Source organism: Schistocerca serialis, chromosome 2 (assembly GCF_023864345.2).
Source record: "Schistocerca serialis cubense isolate TAMUIC-IGC-003099 chromosome 2, iqSchSeri2.2, whole genome shotgun sequence".
Classification (NCBI taxonomy): Eukaryota; Metazoa; Arthropoda; class Insecta; order Orthoptera; family Acrididae; genus Schistocerca; species Schistocerca serialis.
This window is the reverse complement of record NC_064639.1, coordinates 335,231,483-335,254,297: the sequence shown is the minus strand read 5'-3', so window position 1 is coordinate 335,254,297 and position 22,815 is coordinate 335,231,483. Positions and strand designations below refer to the sequence as shown.

Below are 22,815 nucleotides of genomic sequence, written 5' to 3'. Positions count from 1 at the left end.
GCTGGCATCGTTGCCATAATCTTGAGATCGCACTTTGTGGCACACGGAGGGCCCGTACAAGCCATTTTCAACACACAGTCACCACTAGCACTTCTGAAAACGTCTGCACACGTACTGGCTGCACCGTACTCTGACATGCACCAACACATCTCTGCGTATGTGGACTGCTGCCAGCGCCACCGTGCGACGACCGCAGGTCAAATGCACCGCATGGTCATACCCCAACGTGATTAAACACGCAAACCGCCCACCAGAGCGTTGTTTCACCATGTATCAGCATTATCCTTAATTTATGAGCACGAATGCAGATATTTGATTTTTTAATGCAATGTAAGCCATGAGAAAATTGCCTGTTGATCTGGGTCTGGAACCTACAGCCTGATCCTTCGCAAGCATTTCTCTTAGCCCACTGGACTATCCACGCACGTCCATGGCTCGGCAGAGGTTTTCAGTCTCCTGTCAGGACTATTCTGTATCCTTAGACGATATAACGAAAGAGCAAGAAGAAAGAAAAGTATAGTTCAGCACGTAATGTATCCAGAAACAGTGCACGAAGAGAACAGAACGCATCAATGGAAGTGTGTCATGACATGTGTGATGCCTATAAAATTTCTAGAAAGTCTTGTTCGACGAAATTTCTTGCAAAGGGAAAGGAAAACAATGTAGACTACGAATCGCTGAGACATTGGACATGCTCAGGTAGTATACAGATGGAAATCAGAACTTCTTTACTTCTTCAAAGGAAGTGTTGTGGCATTCACATTAATCGATGTAGAGAAATTACTGAGAACCTTAAACTAAAAGGCCAAATGGAGATGGAATCTCTTGAAACGATGCATTGACTTTATGATGGCAAAACTGAGCGTTGTAAACTAAGCAAGCAGTGCTGTGGGAGTACAGCCATATGAAATTCTACTCTTCCCTTCCCTTATACCTCAAGGTATACAGAAGACACGAAGCTATTGAAAATGTTATCCCACTTTACGGAATACGGAATCAATAATAACGTAAACTCGACAAATGGCTGCCCAGACTTCACCATTTTCCAGTTTGCAGACTGATTTTAAGATGGTTCAAATGGCTCTGAGCACTATGGTACTTAACATCTGTGGTCATCAGTCCCCTAGAACTTAGAACTACTTAAACCTAACTAACCCAAGGACATCACACACATCCATGCCCGAGGCAGGATTCGAACCTGCGACCGTAGCAGTCGCGCGGTTCCGGACTTAGCGCCTTAACCGCTAGACCACCGCGGCCGGCACTGATTTTAAGAAAACGGGGAATTAAATAGAATTATTTTCTGTCCTGTTACTTCAGTGCTCCTATTGACATGCTAGTCGTGACAAAACGTTAGCCACTGTGGTCCGGTGGTCGTACCCGTTTTGGATCAGGTTTGTAAGTTTTCATCTTTTTTGAGGAGCCTAACTCATCTAACTGTGTCGCGCTCTGTTCCGCCTTCCTCTTTCTGTCTTGGCAGACCAAAAGAAACTCTACCAAAGGCATCATAAGCTTAAGAAGGTCCATATTACTGTCTTTCAAAGACTGGTTTTCAGTACACTATTTTCTGTAGAGAAACCAGCAGTTGACAACCGGAAGATATATGAAGTGCAGAAAACACTGGTGTAAAGCCACTGAAATCGGAATCCTCTGACAGAACGAATCTGATCTTCTATTAGACGTGCGCAATACAGCTTCCTCAAAAAATTTGTGATAGAGCAACCGTGTCCATTTAAAGTTGAAATTATGCCGGAAACACCTAACACGCTCACTTCTGGTAGTACAGATTTAATGTCCGGTGCATATCTATAAGATTCTGTGTAGAGAATGTGGAACAATGTGCTCTTCTGCATCTTTTACTGTACGCTTTACTCTCTTGTTTTCCATTTTTGAGTTGAATGCAGGTGCATGTGGAAAAGAAGTGGTCTTCTACCATCCCAGCTAAAAGTCTGTGCGGGTAAGAAAACTGCTGATCTCATCCGCAGCTTCTCCAAAACTCTCCTATTCGCATCTTCGAATAGGAAAATACCGTAAACCATTGGTTTTGGTTCAATCCGTTTTGCGGCAGCTCTGGCGGTTTACCTGTGCCCAGCCTGAATTTTCGTCTGCTGAAATCACTTCATAATCCTCAGGCTAAAAAGCGTATGGACCGATCATGACCACGTTTTGAAATAATGTAATCTGTCATATTCTTCACACTTTCCTCGAATTACAACATTCTATCATAATTGCGTAAATAGATTTTACAAAGTTTCCCACAGAATATTATACTCAAAACTGGGAATTCAAATGAAGTCGTGTTGGAGCGTTATTCATATAGTTCATTTATCAAAAGTTGTTTGTTTCACCACTAACTTGGATAGTGTTACGTGATTCTCGTTGCACTGTTGTTTTGTTAATACATGTTTACCAGTAAACGACTAAAAGGGTCACCAAATCCCAATTGCACGTTGCCTCTCTAACAGCTTCCAGGGGCACAAAAATTTGATTTCCAGTGTTTTGCGTAATTACTGACCGAATTTAAAAATTAAATATGCCGTCATAATCTAATCATTAAACGTCTGACACACTGAGCAAGTATTAAATATACAAACTTTGAATATGTCCTAAGGCAGCTAACCCATGGTGTACAAATTACCCAAACTTCATTCATCCAGTATTTGAGAATGAGGGCACATAGGAAGTTTAAACAGTCTTTACACTTAATTTTACACCTTTTCTAATTTTTTTCTCGCCAACATCCGCCAAAAAATACACTGAGATGACGTAGTTCATGAGACTACGATATGCACATCCATAGACGGCGGTAGTGTCCCGCACACAACGTGTACAAAGGCAGTGCATTGGCAGAGCTGTCATTTGTACTCAGGTGATTCACGTCAAAAGATGTCGACGTAATTATGGTCTCACGACCGAAATTAGAAGACTGAATGCGGAATGGTGGTTGGAGCTAGCCGCGTGGGACATTGTATTTCAGAAATCGTTCGGGAATTCAACATTCCTGGATCCAAAGTGTCAATAGTGTGCCGAGAGCAGCAAATTTCAGGCATTATCTGGTCATTATCTGTCACCAAGGACAACGCATTAGCCGACTGCCTTCATTTAATGACCGAGAGCAACGGCATTTGCGTAGAGTTGTCAGTGCTAACAGACAAGCAACAGTGCTTGAAATAACGGCGAAGTTGTCATGTGGATAAAAATCAGCACATTATAAAAGGTTTTTATAACAAAAATATTTAAAAACATAAAGCAGCTTGTTCAAACGGTCATGTCTATACATGCATCGCGCACAGATGCTTGTTACATCTAAAAACACAGTAGACAGTAGCGACATCTGTTTACATAACCTGGACATATTCTAAACATTAAAAATCCACAGCTTAAGTAAACAGATATACTACTGTGTGCTGTGTTTTTGTGATGAAACAAGCATGTGTGAGCGATATATGGATGGACATGGAAATCTGACGAAACTGCTTTATGTTTTTAAATATTTCATGTATGACAAACATTTTATAATATGCTGATTTTTATCCACATGACAACTTGGCATGAAGTCCAACGTAAAATGAACATGTTTCATTAGAAAAGACTTTTGAAGTCTTAAGGATGACAGCAAAGTCTGTCGAAACCGTTTGTTTTCAATAAAGGAATATTTGTGCGATCTTCCCTGCTGAATGTTTCTAGCAAGTAAAACTGATCGCTCCTTCGGTCTTCTCAAAATGAGAAAATTCCACCGTCAGCATTACTGCTGTGGCGTTTGTCACTAAGGGCAAGACGCAACTTAGTTTTAATCTAGGCTGTAGCATTCCCCTGTTCAGCAAATTGCGCCAGTAACACACCACGCATATCCCAGAAGCCTGTCACTCGCACTTCCTTAGCAGACTGAGTCACTCTGAATTTTTTCTTTGTTCTGCGGAATCAGCGTGGTTTCACTTCATAGGAGCCTACTTGATTTCGGATGTGTAGTGGTACGGCCACGACTCATCATCAATGACGATTCCTTTCGGAAAGTCACGCCCTTCTGCGGCATATCGCGTTAAATAACCCAAGGTTGTCATCGTTCGCCATTCGTTGGCTCTTGTGGTTGTCTGTCAGGTTCTTAGGCCGCCAAAGAGCACTAAATTTACGATATTTGAACGTGTCATGAAGAAGATCGTACACCGCACCTCAGGAAATGCTCAACTGCTGCAATAAGGTTTGCAGTTGCACACGCCAGTAGTTCAAAATTGCTGCCTCGATGGCTCTGCAGCTGTTACCGGCCTCCTACAGCTGGGGGATGACTAACGTTCACCCGGCCCTCTTGGAAGAATGCACCAGCTGAAGACATTTCTACGATCCATACAGCGCAATCATACATGCCACGTACATCCTTACGAATTTCATTCGGTTTATGCTCTTGGGCCCACAAATATCGAATTACACTTCGCTGCTCTTTACAAGTTGACGATAGTAACATACGCGACACATTTGTTTTGTAGTTCAGGCTTCTCTCGCTAGAGCTGCACATGAAAACAAAATACCCTCTGCAGCACAAACTTGAAACTATATCATCGTGAAATTTCAACATTCCAGCTGCAGCAGCAGGGAGAAAAAAATTATTGCGCTTTACTTTCCCATCCTCCCTCAAATTTCATACTCGCGTATTATGACTCTCTAGAGACTGAAAATCTTCTTGAAGGAATCAATAAGGATTCCACAAATAATGATCATGTGAAACACAGTTCCTTCTGTCTGTTCACAGAATCAAAATGCAGCAGATAATGCGCTCTAGCAGATGCCGTGCTTCGTGACTTGCGAAGGCGGTCATTACAGTACAACAAGTACAACTCTGTAATGGAATGTAATACGAGACACACTCGCTTTTATTATTAAATTGACAGTCATATGCCATCCACAGCCTACGGGCAGACAGATCTCATTTCGCAATAATTATATTTGTTCCAATGCATACTTAGTATTTATTGATAATGCTTAGCTGATTTAAAAACTGGAACACGCGTTTTGAACATATTGAAGAGACTTCTTTTCACCTTACGCTTTGTAGCGAAGTACTTGTGTACGTCACAGTCTACATATTTGAACTTCTGTGCATTCGTCTGTATTGTCTCCACAGAAAAGGACTATTTATGACATTTATGGACGCGTCTGTTCTGATAGCAGGTTCATATCAGCAGATACAAGCAAAGACATTCTTCTATAACTACAGTTTTAAAACTGTGCCTATTACCGTGTTTGCTAAATTACTTGTAAGTGATGGTGGCTGGGGAATACCGTCTACTTTTCCTTGTACGAAAATAACTGACCAATAGCATGCATAAGGATCGCGAGCAATATTCTATCCCTATCTTTGCTCTGTCCCTGCCATTACTCTCGTTTCAGGACTACGAGTTCCTAAAATACTCCTCCTGGAGGAGAAATATTTACTGACTCAAAGCCCCGTCTACTGGAAGCGTGATGTATGTCTGCAGTATGTTACGTCGTCCTGAAAAATCACCATAATCGATCAGATTAGAGACATTTAAGAGGCACAGTCCTTACCACGCTGACGATTTCTTTAAAAAATCTACCGCTTATTTACACCATTCAGGTCACATCTGTGAAGGACATTAAGAAAAAGGTGATAATGCTAGTATTCAAGAAGTTCCTTTTCGCGTACGTCCATTAATTACACGAAAGTAAAAAGGCCACTCCTTACAGAGCACCTTGTGACTGTCACAGGCCCGGTACGTCACTTTATTCACTCATAGTATTAACACTGACTTTCAAAACAATATGTTTCATTACTGAGACCTGTTGTTACTCAGCAATTGTTACCGAGTAGCTCAGCTTTAATCCTTGCGATCGGATTAGAAACTTAAAAATGCGGCATCGTAATGGATACTGTCGATTTAGTAATATCTACATTTTCCATTTAGCCACTCAGTCTATTTAACTGGAAAATGTTTCATAGTTCCGTCCAAACCAGTACTATTTAAATCTACTCCGAATCTTTTACGGTCATCTCATCACACCGAACGAATTCATAGATGCATTGCTAGGGTTTTAACTCGTCGGTACAGCTCACACGAAAGTGCAACAGAAGTGGTCGAGCAACATAAATTGGAATACCTGGAAGGCAGACAACATAATTCTCGCGAAACACTGTCGGATACCTTTAGGTACCCCGTATTTGAAGAACCATCGCACATCACGCCACATAAATAACGTAAGTGAGATTAGGCTTCACAAAGAGACAGACAGTGATTTTTTCCTTGCTCAAAACACGAATGGAGTAGGACAGAAAATGGATATACCCTCTGCCATACGCTATACTACCCTTGCAGAGGATATACACTGCGCAAAAGAACTGAAGGGTCACTTTTTTTAAACCCCGTCATTTATCCCCTTTGAGGGGCAGAAGAATGAAATTGGGCTCAAAGGGGCCTTCAGACTTCCTCTGTGATGACAAAAAAGCACGGCGCCCTGCGATGTCACCGTCTACCTGCGCGGCACTTCAGACGGCTAGTTTATAAAAATGAAAGTTATGTTTGATTTATACCTAATGAAATACAACAAGGGATTCACTATGAAAGGCCAACGCCCTTGTCGCAGTGGTAACACCGGTTCCCGTCAGATCACCGAAGTTAAGCGCTGTCGGGCTGGGTTGGCACTTGGGTGGGTGACCATCCGATCTGCCGAGCGCTGTTGGCAAGCGGGGTGCATTCAGTCCATTTGAGGCGAACTGAGGAGTTACTTGATTGAGAAGTAGCGGCTCCGGTCTCGGAAACTGACATACGGCAGGGAGAACGGCATGCTGACCACATGCCCCTCCACACTCACACAGGTGACCCTTGTGGGCTGAGGGTGACACGGCGGCCGGTCGGTGCCGTTGTGCCTTCTTGACCTGTTCGGGTGGAGTTTAGTTTTTTAGTTTATTAACCATAAAAGACCACCAGTGATTGAGTAATCATCAATAAAATATAAGTATATACGAAAGGTAAAGTAACCACATTGTCATATAGTTACAATAGCAGGAATATGTTATTCTTCCTACAGATTTTACAATGAATGGTGAAAAAATTCGTCACGATAAGATGATAGATGATGTGATGGGTGCCACCTCACGTGAAGCAAGAGAAGTTCTGCTTTCAGAACTGCAGGTAGGTTGACGGCAGCGCACTCTCAGCCCCTGTCGGGAGCTGTTCGATCGCAGATTAACAACCACTTTGGTTGTAAAATTACCGTAGACTACCTTAGACTATCAAATATAAGCGTAGACCATCGTAGATTTCCTAACAGTCATGGTCAGTTAAGGTAGTAACCACGTTACCTGAACGTTAGGTGCATTGTGTACCTTTCGAGCGTTACCTAATGTCGATCTCTTTGTTGCGTATGCGATCGGTGTCACACTAGATTAGCCTAGAAACGGGAACCGGTGAACCGTTCAAATGGTTCAAATGGCTCTGAGCACTATGCGACTTAACTTCTGAGGTCATCAGTCGCCTAGAACTTCGAACTAATTAAACCTAACTAACCTAAGGACATCACACACATCCATGCCCGAGGCAAGATTCGAACCTGCGACCGTAGCGGTCGCTCGGCTCCAGACTGTAGCGCCTAGAACCGCGCGGCCTCTCCGGCCGGCACCGGTGAACAGTCTAGTGACTTTGTGAGGATATATAAAGGGCCGCCTATCCTATGGAATGTTTATAGTCTACGTAATTTTCCTGTCTGATATTGAAATATAAACAGTATTTATAGCAGAACTGAATTTGTCAATGTTTAATTCCGATTTTGTTCGAAAGCTGTTGTTTTGTTGCATAAAACAGAGGAACGTTGTAGTAAAAAAACATAAAAAACAATACAGATTTATCATATAACGCTAGAAAATTTCCTCAAAAAAGGTAAAGTTAAAAAGAGAAATGAAATATGTTTCCGTTATTTACAAACAACTTTCACATTTATCAATAATAACAGGAAACTCTTGTCTTTGATTATGACGAAGAACGATATGTTGAGTACAAGAAACAACAATAACTGTATAGATTTTTTGTGTTTGTGCATGTAAACTGTACTTATACCAAATTTAATTGTTTTGTTTACATACAGGTAAAAGCACAGAAGTTATGCAATCAACTAATTGTTCTTAGTTATAAAATTCAGTTTATATTTTTTAAGGACGTAAAATGTAATGGACTAACACTGAACGATGTGCGGTTCTAATTACATGCAAAATGTAAAACGAACAAAAACAAAGAAACTCCGTCGGTTCCCAGTTTCTTTCACACGTTCATTCGCGTTTCTTTTCGTACCGACGCTACCATTTACAATGTCATTTACGTAGTGTACAAAAACTACAGCACCGTCGTTTTGGTAGAATTCAACTCTGTTAACGACTATAATCTCTGTAAATTTTCATTGAAACTACCGAAAAGCTTATCCTATTCATTCAAAATCTTATAGCAGCCTTTTTTTCGTACCAGAATAAATATTTTTTTACGAAATTCCAGCATGCTGGAGCAACTTCTCTTAATCAGTAGAACGAAAAGCCAGTCCAAGTTGCAACTGGGGCTGGTTTTTCAGTCTATTAAATAATTTTTATAATTAGTACTTCGAGATATTTCATCAGGTATAAATTAAACATTACCTTCAAATTGTCAGTCATTACCATGTTATTTTGAATAAAAATTTCACGTACGTTAAAGTTTACTACTTATTTGTGTCAATCTTTGTAAACGCAAGCGCTTTCACGCCACCTGTCGGCTTTGTTGGTCACTTCAGTTGGCCACATGAGCCCTTGCATAATATTCACTTTTAACGTGTCTTGCCATGATGATTGAGCTTGTGGCATTTTACTTTTAATCTTCAACTTATCAACATTTTGTAACGATGACTATGCTCGCCCGGTTAGCATAGCTGTCAAACGCACAGCTTTCCGGAGTGGGAAGGAGCACCTGGTCCCCGGCGCGAATCCGCCCGGCAGACTTGGGTCGAGGTCCGGTGAGCCAGCCAGTCTGTAGATGGTTTTTAGGCGGTTTTCCATCTGCCTCGGCGAATGCGGGCTGGTTCCCCCTGTTCCGCCTCAGCAACTATATCAGCGATTGCTGCGTAATCAAGTTCTCCACATACGCGTACACCACTATTATTCTACTACTCGTCTGGTGTGAGACGTTCCCGGGGGGGGGGGGGGGGGGGGAGGGGGGAATCCACCGGGGGGACCGAACCGCATAATAACCGTGGGTTCTGTGTGGGGCGGCGGAGGGGTGAAGTGCACTACGGTGGTCGTCGTGGGGTTGTGGACCACAGCGGCTGTGGTTGGGACGGAGCCTCTCCGTCGTTTCTAGGTCCCCGGTTCACATACAACATACAACGATGACTATTTTATACGCGATAACGGACCATTCCTTTGTAAGCCATGATATGCTATTTCTCTCTCTGTTTTTATGCCTATTGATCATATATCTTCATTTATAAAATTATTAGGTCAGCTTTGTTTATTGCTTACAGCTTGGAACAGCCGAAATTCTTGTTACAATTTGTATCACTATAATATATACTGTACAGTTGCATGCAATGGGTATTTGACATGATTTTTAACTTAACTATTGGTCGTTTCGTTCTTCATTACCATCATCTTGCTAGATTGTGGTATGCTGTTCTTATTTTTAGCGTTACTCTGAAATCTGATGTTTTTTGTCATTTGAAAATTACGTAGTATCTGTCTGTAACACAACTTCCTGTCTTGTAATTTTAAATTCATTCCCTTGTTATTTTTATAGTATTACAATTACTTGGATATGGATACAAGCCTTCTTAGATTCTTTTGTCTTGAATTGCTCTGGCAGACTTATAGCCTGTCTTGGTTTCTATGATGCTTTTAACAGCGTACTGTTATGGTCTTATTGGCCCATAATACGAATGCCTGTCATTGAATGGTTGTTCTTATGACGACATTTTTCAATGTATATTCAGCCCATTTGTACAATCTGAACGGTAGGGGATCTTAAACACAGCAACATATTACCTATATGACAATATTAGTGGATTTGTTATATGTTACTTTTTACTGTTGGAGTTGGCTCTCCTTACATATTTTGTTTAGCTTTTACACATTTTTTATATTCTACTTTACTGTACAAAATTTTCTTAGCCTATTTTTCCTCTGCTTGTTCATGTATTTGAAGATTATTGTTGAAAGCAATCGAAACTAGTCACCATGTTTCAACTGTATAATGTAAACTGCGGTGTAGGGAGTTTTTTATATTAAAAATTTTTATTCAATAAACGATCAGTTCTTGCCGACGAAATTCTTCTTTTTATCAGTGTCTCCGTCAACAACTACTTCCATTCATTATTTCTAGACACGCTCTCCGTGGATATTCTCGCTTCTCAAGCACCTAACTTACTTTCGTGTAGGGGGAACACGTTAATATTTAGGAAAAAGGAACCTTAATGTGTCTGGATATATAAATAACTACTGACAGAAATGTAACTGCGGTAGAAAATTAAAATGTAACGCATATGCGGAGTAAACAATGACATGTCTGTCGGAGACGACGGAAACCTCAGCTTTATTGACTGGCTATACATATTCACAGCGAAGCTACTGCAGCGGTGATCCAGATTTAAGAGTGAGCATCTTGGATTCTTCTGAGCGAGAAAGTGAGGTTGAGAGAAGCTTCTCGAATAAGTAAACAACGTCACTAACAAATATGTCGCTGAAGTGTCATCAACAAGAAAAGCTTTCATATCATGTTGGGGAAACGCAACGTATGTGAATCTAACAAGGTAACGGTCACGAAATATTTTACCCAAAAGTTAAGTGTCCGTCTAGATCGCAGGTCTATGTTTCTTCACGACTGGTTTAGACTGTGAATGCGATCTGTGGCACAATCGTAAATTATTTAACTCGTCGCTTAAAAAAAAAAGTCGTTATATGGATCAACGCACGTAATAGTTAGATCCAAATGCCTAATTTAATTCAAGGTGATTTTACTACAACGAGATTTCCAGTTTGAAGATTTTAGTTCAGTTCTCATTCTTCAGTTATTAAGAATTTTCACAATTTCCATGAACAGTTATTTTTATCTAAACCAATAAGATCAGAGTATTCGAAAAATCTATTTGAGAAAGGTCTGGTCACAAGAATGTATCTTCAAATATCTTGGTTTTGTTGCAGTAAAAAAATTGGTATAAGCCGTGTGTTGATTATGGAGCAAGAAACTGTCAAAGATCGACAGTGAACGACGAGACTGTTGAAATTTCCTTGTTGCCTATGACTTCGTTGATGAGTCAGTCCTAAACCGAACTCTACGCGAGTCCGTGGCCTGTTTATGAAACTTGGGTTTTGCACTTGTGTTGCATAGGGAAACTGTCCAGCCGACTAAGGCGTGTCGTAACCCCGAGAGACGAAATATCCAGTCAAAGACATTGAGGCTGGCGCGTCCCCAAAATAACGAACCATTTTTTAGGATCAACCTCTGATAGACAGAAAGAGCAGGGGCCTGTGGCAGTAGTCGACAGTCTCCCGGAGGTCTTCATAGCTGGAGAACAGAGGTAGCAAGCCGCCTCCTTCAGCGACACCATTCACATTGATAGACAGTAGTTGAAGACTTCACAAGCGGACAGCGTCTGTCTCAATCTCATTACAAGCAATTCTAACCACTTTGTTCAGCTGTCATATGCTGCTATGTTATCTTTGTTTATTGCGAGATCATCCAACGTTCGTAAATGATATGATCACCTCTGACAACAAATACTACTTACTGCCAACTTCCTAGTAACGTTCATGCAGTTACTACGATTGCTTCAAAAACACTGCGATTCATGCATTAACGCCGGATATTTACGCAGATGAAGACTACTTGGTAGAACGCATCCTTCAAAAGAATATGGACTCCATAACATTCTGTGATGACGTTTCTGTGGCAGATCTTTCAGGTGATGACTACTACAAAGACGTCAACAAAGAAGTGATGGTGGTTGATAATTTGCAAGTATCACTAGGCCTATACGGCCTGATGTTCGTGTTCAGCACACCCCTGTAATTCAACCAAGAGCTAACAATGTTCAGAGACCTTGACCTGGACGTCATAGAAAAGCAAGCTTGAAGTAAAGAGGAAAAAATGGTTCGAATGGCTCTGAGCACTATGGGACTTAACATCTGTGGTCATCAGTCCCCTAGAACTTAGAACTACTTAAACCTAACTAACCTAAGGACATCACAGACATCCATGCCCGAGGCAGGATTCGAACCTGCGACCGTAGCAGTCGCGAGGTTCTGGACTGAGCGCCTTAACCGCGAGACCACCGCGGCCGGCTAAAGAGGAAAAGAAGAACAAAAAGAACGGAAGTCTAATGATAAAAAATAAAAGGTAAAGAGATCGAATGAAAAGATGAGTAAAGAGAGGTTTGATGGTAGAAATGGAGAAAACGAGGAACAGCAAAAAGAAAATGAGAAGGGCAGTTTTTCAATCTGACATAGATATGTCTCTGAGCTAAGAAGAAGAAGAAGAAGAAGATGTGAAGATATGTCTGAAGCTTGCATAAGCCTAACGGAAAAGGGAAAAGACATTTGTGTTAATTCAACAGGAATAGATGACGAACTGTGCCCTCGCTGCTGACACTACGGTTTGTGGGCACATTCAAAGTGCTCTCGTTTGTGCACTCCTGAGGGATATTTATGTGAGATTTGCACTAGGAAGTCAATAAATTTCATGTAAGCAAATTATATACTTTATTTTGATTGTATGCTTGTGACTATAGGCTGTATGTAAATTTTGTATTTTTTCCTAAAACTTACACTGTGTAATATAAACAAAAATACAGATTTTGAGTTATAATTATGCCTTCGTTAAAAAGTACTCACATTCCTTGTTGTGTAGTCAGTAAATAAACATTAACACCAGCCGAATATCATTACTCCAGCCTCCTCTAATGTTCCTTTGTCAGCTCAAATACGACATAGTATTTACTGTTTGTTAACAGTTTCACCGAAATGACTGTTTTCCGCACAACGAATCGCTTACCTGTAGCGATTCAATAACATAGAGGCTGAATATTCCTTAAAAGAGTTTATTGTGAGGTAGTCACGAATGTCTCTGAACGATTCTAAGAAACATTCATGATATCGACACATCGTTAGGCGCTTCACCATCATCATTGTCGTACTCGTCATCGCCAAGGATTCATTCTGCACTAAAAAATCTCTGTCCATGCATAATTTCTTTCTCGTATCGTGGCTTGTAGCTCAGCTTGTGGTTGATAGTCTAGTTCCGTCCATTCTTTTCACTTATCCAAGTTAACAATATTTAGTTTTTATCTGATAGCCTCATTTCTATTTATAACCAGCAGTACGTTTCTACTCGACACTTCTAGGGATCGCGCTCTATTCTTCTGGTGGTGTTCTTAGTTTTCAGCATACAGATGAAAAACCAGTGACTGCACAGCCATTACTTCATAGCCTTTAAACGTTTTCTCCTGTGTGCTGTTTTCGAAGTCCCCCTTGGTTTAACTGCACAAACACCGAATTATTTCTAAAAATATTATCACTGTATGTGTACGTAACAGACAACCAGGATACACGATTTTTATGCACTGTTCTACAGCTCCGCTGCAAGTAATTATCCCCAATAGTATTAACTTTCTTTAAATGCCACAGCAGTAATTTCTGTAATGATTATTATAGTACACCTAAGCTACTTTTATCAGCTTTTCAGCATTCGTTGTAGAACGTCTTCTGATTCAGCTAATGTCACATAGTTGTAGCTTAGATGTTTCATAAATCTTTACTGAGTTGATACGACTGGTTTCTAGATTTATCTCTCCCATCTCAGACGATACAGATTGTATATTATTTGCACTTGGGAGACGCATGTATTCTTTATCAGTAAATAAAAACAGCAAAAATGAAGAATCTGCAGTGTAGTCGGTGATGTGGCGTTCATTTTGAATTCACTATCCTCTGAAGGCCCCATCGTCGTCAGGATTTCAAATACTAGCTTCCATGTTCCTTTCCATAGTAAAATCTTATTCATCCCGACATTTGAAGTGAGTCATGGGCCTGATTAAATCTCGATGGTCAGTATAAATTTTCTCCAAACCACCTCCACTAAATCATTCATTTAGGGTACAACTAGATCTGGAATTTCTCACTTTAGAAATCGCGAAGGTTAGTTGCTTCTCGTCTCGGTTTTACGCCTCCTCCTCCTCCTCCTCCCCAACCTGCTAAGCGGAATTCTATGACGGTATACTAGCACAAAGGGATGCAGAAGGATCCCTGTGGAAACCAATTTTTTATATATGTTCAACTACTGACGTGTTTATGGTTCATTCTGCTTCCTGGCTTGTGCATGAACCATGCAAGTCTCCTTTCTCCTCCACAGTGTCAAAAAATGTTTACTAATTTATATTTTTATCTATTTCAATTACTCCTATTGTTGGTCGTCTGTCTCCGTCATTACTGCCGCTATCGACTCATTGATTGAAATGCAAATAACAGTTATATAAAGCAACAGTTGTAAGACAAAACAATCGAGATAGTTGATGTGGTGGCGTTTATGAGGTTAATAAGAATTTTTGCAGCCAAGATTGTGCATTGAAATATTTTTGTTTCCTCAATGACCGGTTTCGACAGAGTCTATCTGTTATCTCCCGATCTTTCAGAAATAACATTACTGTAGGTGAATCGCAAAACCATTACGAGAGTACACTCCATTTATAAAACAATGTACCATCTTTTTTTATAAATTGAGTTTTCTCCTGTTGTGGTTGTGCGATTCATGCATAGTCATTATTTCCAGTGGAACCGAAGATGACAACTAGACTGTATCGAAACCGCTCACTGAGAAAAAAAAAGCATTTCAACACACAATCTTGGCTGCAAAAATTATTATTAATCATCAAATATTACAGGGCAACCGCCAGGTTAGCGGAGAGTGCTAATGTGCTGCTTCCTGGACTCGGGAAGGCGCGCCGGCCCTGGATCGAATCCGCCCGGTGGATTAACGCCAAGGGCCTGTTTGCCAGCCAGCCTGGATGTGGTTTTCAGTCAGTTTTCCACATCCCACTAGGTGAATGCCGGGCTGGTCCCCACGTTCCGTCTCAGTTAAACGGATCGCAGACATTTGAAAACGTTCGCGCTGTACCATGCCGTACACTAGACACTTGGGATGCACTGATTCCGTCCCAGGGGAGGGGGGGGGGAGGGAGGGGGGAGGGGGGAGTGGCGGCAGGAAGGGCATCTGGCCACCCTCTGCAACTAACACTGCCAAATCAATAGTAACACGGCCGAACCCGCGTTGAATCGGGACAATGGCCCTAAGAAAGAAAGAAAATCAAATATCAGATGGCGCTGAACAAGATGTGCAAATTATATTTGTGTGCTTAATTTTGTTACCTGCAAGGAAGATGATGGTGGGCAGTTCTAGCAATTGTATGTTAGGGATTTTGATGGGAACATGGAACTCGTATGGTGGAGAGAGGGGAGGAGAAGTTACGGGAAGGGGGGGGGGGGGGGGAGGTGACAGAAGGTGGACATTTGAGTGATCATAAACTGACAAGTAAACCAACCAAATGGATACACTTCGAAATTAATCAGCTTTGAATATGTTGTACTGCAGAGCAAAATAAGAACCACATAATTTCTTATAACTACCGATATGGCCTCTGAAAAAACTGGGTCGTAATATTTCTGAATGAATAGCGTCCAAACTGTAACAGATATCCAAAAAAAGCTTCAAAGAAAAGTTCTATGGTTTTCAATGTACGTTACAATGGTTCACCCCTCTTTGTAGAAATAGTAATTTTTTTCGAAATCTCCAACCCACAACCATTTGGTTTTTCATTTCTACATTTGACTAATAGTGAAACGTATAGCATTGTTAACATAAATTTTACCATTTTTGTTGAAATGGTATTCCAAAGATGCATTTGTCGGAAATAAACTAGAAATATGTCTATATTACAGTATTCGTACACGATATGTGTCCCCTTGTGCATCAGTGGTCATGTTGGGTTCTTTAATAAGTCTTTCCCAGTTAAAGATGTTATAAACGCATATTCTACATATATTGTTATGCGTACATATTTTCTTTTAATTGTACGAAATACAAAAGTACCTTCTGTTGTATTTATGTCTTCTTTTTACGTTTGGTGGTTGTTTTCAAGTTGAACCTTTTCAGGTTTACTTACGTTATACTTGAAATAGCTTGTACATTATTGTAACATTACCGTGAATCAGGCAATAATGAGTTAGCGCAGAATTGTTCACGTCAAGAAAATGCTGAATGAACTTCGATTTTCCTCAATAGGCACATCGAATAATTGCAATACCACTTCATCAAAATGATTGAATTTAGTACTGGGTGCACCACTGTAACAAACATCAAAAACCATAGATCTTTTGCTTGAAATTTTTTATATCTGTTACCATTTCAACGGAAGACCTCTTCATCCAGAAACATTAAACTCATTTTTTCAAAGGGGTGTTCCACGCCCTAAATGGCCGCATGGGCACGTGTAAAGAGATGTGTCTCTTCTTTTGGTCCACACTACAACACACTCAAACCAGATCAAAATCGAAGTGTATTCCTTGGATAGGTTTACTTGTGAATAAGGCATGTTACAAACGATAGAATGTGGAGTTTGTAGGGATGTTTCACACTGTGTGTCGACTTCAAGAGAATCATCCCAGAATTGGGTATAAGTGATTTAGGGAAACGTAAATTTGAATGGCCAGACGAGGATATGGTTCAAAATGGTTCAAATGGCTCTGAGCACTATGGGACTTAACATCTGTGGTCATCAGCCCGCTAGAACTTAGAACTACTTAAACCTAACTAACCCAAGGACATCACACACATCCATGCCCGAGGCAGGATTCGAACCTGCGACCGTAGCAGTCCCGCGGTTCCGGACTGAGCGCCTAGAACCGCTAGACCACTGCGGCCGGCCGAGGATATGGTATCACGAGGCAGCAGAATTTGTTTCGGAAGATGTGAGGTATGATGGCATGTTAGGCTTCAAACTTACGGAAGATTTTCTTTTTATAAATTGTTGGTTTTCGAGATTTGCCCATACGCAAAAATGCTGAATGCACTTTGATTTACCGCATCAAGCACACCTAACGATTGAAGTACCACTTCATCACATATGACTTACTTTAGTACAAATGTTGCTCTGCGTTTTGCTGGTAGTCAAATGTCGAAATGAAAAATAAACGAGTGGAGGGCGTGTGTGGGTATTTCGAAAACAATGAAAAAAAAAGAAAATGGGCCGGGACCCTGACCCGCGCTGTTGTATTTATCAATCTGCCTCGCTGGTCGTACGGCTACCGAGGCGTACAGTTGGTAACAAAGTTCTGTGGGCAACCAAAATTTTTCTTGCAGTTTTACTTTTCGATGTATCTTTCTATGAATCAAAATCTGTATTACCAAATAAATATTTCCTCAGTGTAAAATTATTGAAATGTTAGTTGTAAGTTAACGGGGTCATACGATATTGTCAGAGGGTATAGTCAACTGGCTGTTGCATTATCGCTGAGCGCGCAAGTAGTTCCGTACCGTGCAGAGAAGAACGCAGGAGAGAGTTGATGGGGACAGTTGAGTCGAGCTACCCTGTAAGGCTCTTTTTCTTTGCGTTGGTGCTAAAGTATATAATGGCCCGACGTATAGTCTGGAGCGAACTGGCGAAGTATATGGCATTGAATAGGCGCAGTATAATTACCGAAAGAGGATGCAAACCAACATGAAGAGGATTGTGGGCCCAGTTTCATTTGTTAAGGAGCTACAAGAAATATAGCCTGTGCTATACAGTGTCAACATTCAATGTGTTACATTGCACCAACGTCATTTCAACCAGCAGTAACACCCAACTAATTACTTGGTCAGACTTGTATGCGGCTAGCTGTCGTCCTGGTACATTTTCTAATTGAATAATACCGAGTTATACTAAAGTTTTGACCTTCAGTTTGACCTAAGACAAAATACCCAAGTAGTGACCATCGTATCTATTATTGATGATCCAACAGAATCCTGATGATTGAGAAACTGTTGCAGTGTTTTATGAAACAAATAATACTAATTAAAATTTCAGTAATTTGCATGACTACAATTAACAGAAGTTCTGAAGTCTAGTAAACAGTAATTTGAAAGACACTACTTAACAGAGCCAAATTCAGTAAGAGATTATTTTGTGTATTCTTCATGGATCAAAAACTTTTCAATTTTACGCAACTGCAATCAGTCGGAAATGATTGTTATCGTCTTGTGCAAATAATAGTTGTAATTGCACAAAGTGATTAGCAGTAGTCGTTAATGAAAAGAATAAAAGTTGAAATTGCATGAAACCAATAAGTTAGTAGAATCGCATCACGAACTTTGCCACCCTTTCACAATCGAAATCTTGACTTTTGCAAAAATGGCTCTGAACACTATGGGACTTAACATCTGAGGTCATCAGTCCCCTAGAACTTAGAACTACTTAAACCTAACTAACCTAAGGACATCACACACGTCCACGCCTGAGGCAGGATTCGAACCTGCGACCGTGGCAGTTCCGCGGTTCCGGACTGAAGCGCCTAGAACCGCTCGGCCACCGCAGCCGGCTGACTTTGCAAATTACGTAACTTTAACTCACAGGAAAGTGATTACAGAATGTCGCGTATCATTACCATAATTTTCAAGCTACACTCCTGGAAATGGAAAAAAGAACACATTGACACCGGTGTGTCAGACCCACCATACTTGCTCCGGACACTGCGAGAGGGCTGTACAAGCAATGATCACACGCACGGCACAGCGGACACACCAGGAACCGCGGTGTTAGCCGTCGAATGGCGCTAGCTGCGCAGCATTTGTGCACCGCCCCCGTCAGTGCCAGCCAGTTTGCCGTGGCATACGGAGCTCCATCACAGTCTTTAACACTGGTAGCATGCCGCGACAGCGTGGACGTGAACCGTATGTGCAGTTGACGGACTTTGAGCGAGGGCGTATAGTGGGCATGCGGGAGGCCGGGTGGACGTACCGCCGAATTGCTCAACACGTGGGGCGTGAGGTCTCCACAGTACATCGATGTTGTCGCCAGTGGTCGGCGGAAGGTGCACATGCCCGTCGACCTGGGACCGGACCGCAGCGACGCACGGATGCACGCCAAGACCGTAGGATCCTACGCAGTGCCGTAGGGGACCGCACCGCCACTTCCCAGCAAATTAGGGACACTGTTGCTCCTGGGGTATCGGCGAGGACCATTCGCAACCGTCTCCATGAAGCTGGGCTACGGTCCCGCACACCGTTAGGCCGTCTTCCGCTCACGCCCCAACATCGTGCAGCCCGCCTCCAGTGGTGTCGTGACAGGCGTGAATGGAGGGACGAATGGAGACGTGTCGTCTTCAGCGATGAGCGTCGCTTCTGCCTTGGTGCCAATGATGGTCGTATGCGTGTTTGGCGCCGTGCAGGTGAGCGCCACAATCAGGACTGCATACGACCGAGGCACACAGGGCCAACACGCGGCATCATGGTGTGGGGAGCGATCTCCTACACTGGCCGTACACCACTGGTGATCGTCGAGGGGACACTGAATAGTGCACGGTACATCCAAACCGTCATCGAACCCATCGTTCTACCATTCCTAGACCAGCAAGGGAACTTGCTGTTCCAACAGGACAATGCACGTCCGCATGTATCCCGTGCCACCCAACGTGCTCTAGAAGGTGTAAGTCAACTACCCTGGCCAGCAAGATCTCCGGATCTGTCCCCCATTGAGCATGTTTGGGACTGGATGAAGCGTCGTCTCACGCGGTCTGCACGTCCAGCACGAACGCTGGTCCAACTGAGGCGCCAGGTGGAAATGGCATGGCAAGCCGTTCCACAGGACTACATCCAGCATCTCTACGATCGTCTCCATGGGAGAATAGCAGCCTGCATTGCTGCGAAAGGTGGATATACACTGTACTAGTGCCGACATTGTGCATGCTCTGTTGCCGGTGTCTATGTGCCTGTGGTTCTGTCAGTGTGATCATGTGATGTATCTGACCCCAGGAATGTGTCAATAAAGTTTCCCCTTCCTGGGACAATGAATTCACGGTGTTCTTATTTCAATTTCCAGGAGTGTAAAAACAGCATTCAGGAATGAATGAGTAAAATTAAAGATAATAAGCATTGCAGTGAGTGAAGCCAGGAAATTTTTGCATTTACGTAACTGTTTACTCGTGATGAGGTTTTGTTTTTCTTTGAGGATTACTAATTGAATTCCAATGATTTACTAATTAACTGAAAGGTAACTGTTCACTGTGAAATATTCGTTTAAAATTACGCTCGGGTAATATTTACCAATTTCCCGCTGTTTTTGCCTTGCAACAAAGGCAGTCATTCTTCCGATGATCCTGTGGTTTTGTCCCATTATACCCTAAACCAACCAACCAACCATTCTTACGTAAATTTCTGAGTATTAACAGACACTAATTATGGAGAAGGTAAATTTTGCTTATGTAGTGAGCTGGCGACCGTTGATTTTCACTGACTCATTTATTAAATTTGTAACATTTTCCACATTCAACTAACCACTGTTATTCCATATAGCCCAATTTTATATTCATTTAATTTAACCGGGTTTTCCTTTCTTGTCGTCATCGATGCAGTTACTGAGCATTGTCATTGGCGATTCGGTTGTAACTGCACCTGCAATTTACGAATGTGATTTATTCTTCGGAGTAGATGCCTTTCTCGCACAGCAGGAAATTTCAGGGACACGGTTTAAGTCATAATTAATCGGAACTGTAGAGAGAAGTTATAAGTTTACGGAAGATGTAGAGCTAGTTGTACCGGGTGATGAAAAAGTCAGTATAAATTTGAAAACTGAATAAATCACTGAATAATGTAGATGGAGTGGTACAAATTGACACACCTGCTTGGAACGACATAGGGTTTTATTAGAATAAAAAAAATACAAAAGTTCAAAAAATGTCCGACAGATGGCTCTTCATCTGATCAGAATAGCAATAATTAGCGTAACAAATTAAGACAAACCAAAGACGATGTTCTTTACAGGAAATGCTCAATATGTCCACCATCATTCCTCAACAACAGCTGTAGTCGAGGAACAGTGTTGTGAACAGCACTGTAAAGCATGTCCGGAGTTATGGTGAGGCATTGGGGCGGATGTTGTCTTTCAGCATCCTAGAGATGTCAGTCGATCACGATACACTTGTGACTTCAGGTAACCCCAAAGCCAATAATCGCACGGACTGGGGTCTGGGGACCTGGGAGGCAAAGCATGACGAAAGTGGCGGCTGAGCACACGATCATCACCAAACGACGAACGCAAGAGATCTTTTACGCGTCTAGCAATATGGGGTGGAGCGCCATCCTGCATAAACATCGTACGTTCCAGCAGGTGTTTATCAGTCAGGCTAGGAATGATGCGATTCTGTAACATATCGGCGTACCTCTCACCCGTCACGGTAGCAGTTACAAAACCAGAATCACGCATTTCCTCGAAGAAAAAAGGCCCGATAACGGTAAATGTGGTAAATCCAACCCATACCGTAACTTTCTCGTCGTGCAATGGAGTTTCCACGATAGTTCTAGGATTTTCGGTAGCTCAAATTCTGCAGTTGGGGGCGTTGACTAACCCTCAAAGCGTGAAATGAGATTCATCGGTCCACACGTTACTCAACCAATCGTCATCTTCCGCCATCTTTTGAAACGCCCACACCGCAAATGCCCTCCGCTTCACTAAATCGCCCGGTAACAGTTCATGATGTCGATGGATTTTGTACGGATAGCATCGGAGGGTACGCCTCAGTGCCAACCAAACAGTGGTGTATGGAATGCCGGTGCGACGTGCGACTGCACGAGCGCTGACTTCCCCGTGCATAGACGAACCCGCTACAGTCTCCTTTTCTTCCTGAACTATCTCAGCAGCATTAGGCCTTGTGCTCGGTCGGCCACTACGGGGTCTATCGTCTAAAAAACCTGTGGCTTCAAACTTCGATGTCATTCTCGCCACAGCTGCATTTGTCAACGGACCTTTACCCGTTCGAATCCCCTACCTATGGCGATAGAATCGTAATGCTGACCTAGCACATTCCCCATTCTGATAATACAGCTTCACTAAAAGCGCATTTCCATGTAACGTCAATATGCTGCGACTGCTTGCGCATCTGATTCTGTCTCTCATTACAGCTCCTTTTATACACGATTGTCATGCGCAGTCACTGACGTTTTGCTATCCAGCGCCATCTGTCGGACATTTTGTAAACTTTTTTTTGTCATTCCAAGCATGTGTGTCAATTCTTACCTCTCTATCTACATTATTCCGTGGTTTATTAAGTTTTCAATTTATACTGACTTTTTGATCACCCGGTACATCAAGGTTCAGACCCGGTAGCAAGCTTCGCTTTCCGTAGCAAAGAAGAGTGAAAGAAAGACCAACGTCATCACGAGCCATCGCGCCTGATAAGCAGACAGGTAGACTGTGGTCGGGTTACTCATAAAGTACACAAAACACGAGTCGCCGCCAAAGAAGGAGGCGGACTGGATCTCGAGGTCGGCGACCAAGGTGGGAGGCGCCGCGGAGGTTCGGCAGACGGCGTGGTGGACGACGGGCGGGCCTACGTGCCGGCCGGCCGGGGCAAGGGCCGCGGCCGGATCGTTACCTGCCGGGGCCCGCTTTGTTTACACTGCGCCGCGGCCGCCTGACCTTTCCCGCGTCCTCGCGCCGCCGACGGGACGGCCGCGATCTGTAGACGTCCGGCGTCGCCGAGCGGCGCGTACGTTACGCCGAGATTTGTGGCACGCCCCCGCTATCTGGCCATCTGCGGGGGGGCTCGTATTT

General features: G+C 42.5%; 1 protein-coding gene and 1 pseudogene across 1 annotated transcript in view; one reads left to right on the top strand and one right to left on the bottom strand.

Annotated features, from left to right (window-relative positions):
• LOC126455959 (protein NDNF) overlaps positions 1 to 22,815 on the bottom strand; it is a 396,783-nt gene that overhangs the window by 95,294 nt on the left and 278,674 nt on the right. The window lies entirely within an intron of this gene.
• Positions 6,576 to 6,693, top strand: LOC126459061 (5S ribosomal RNA; annotated as a pseudogene).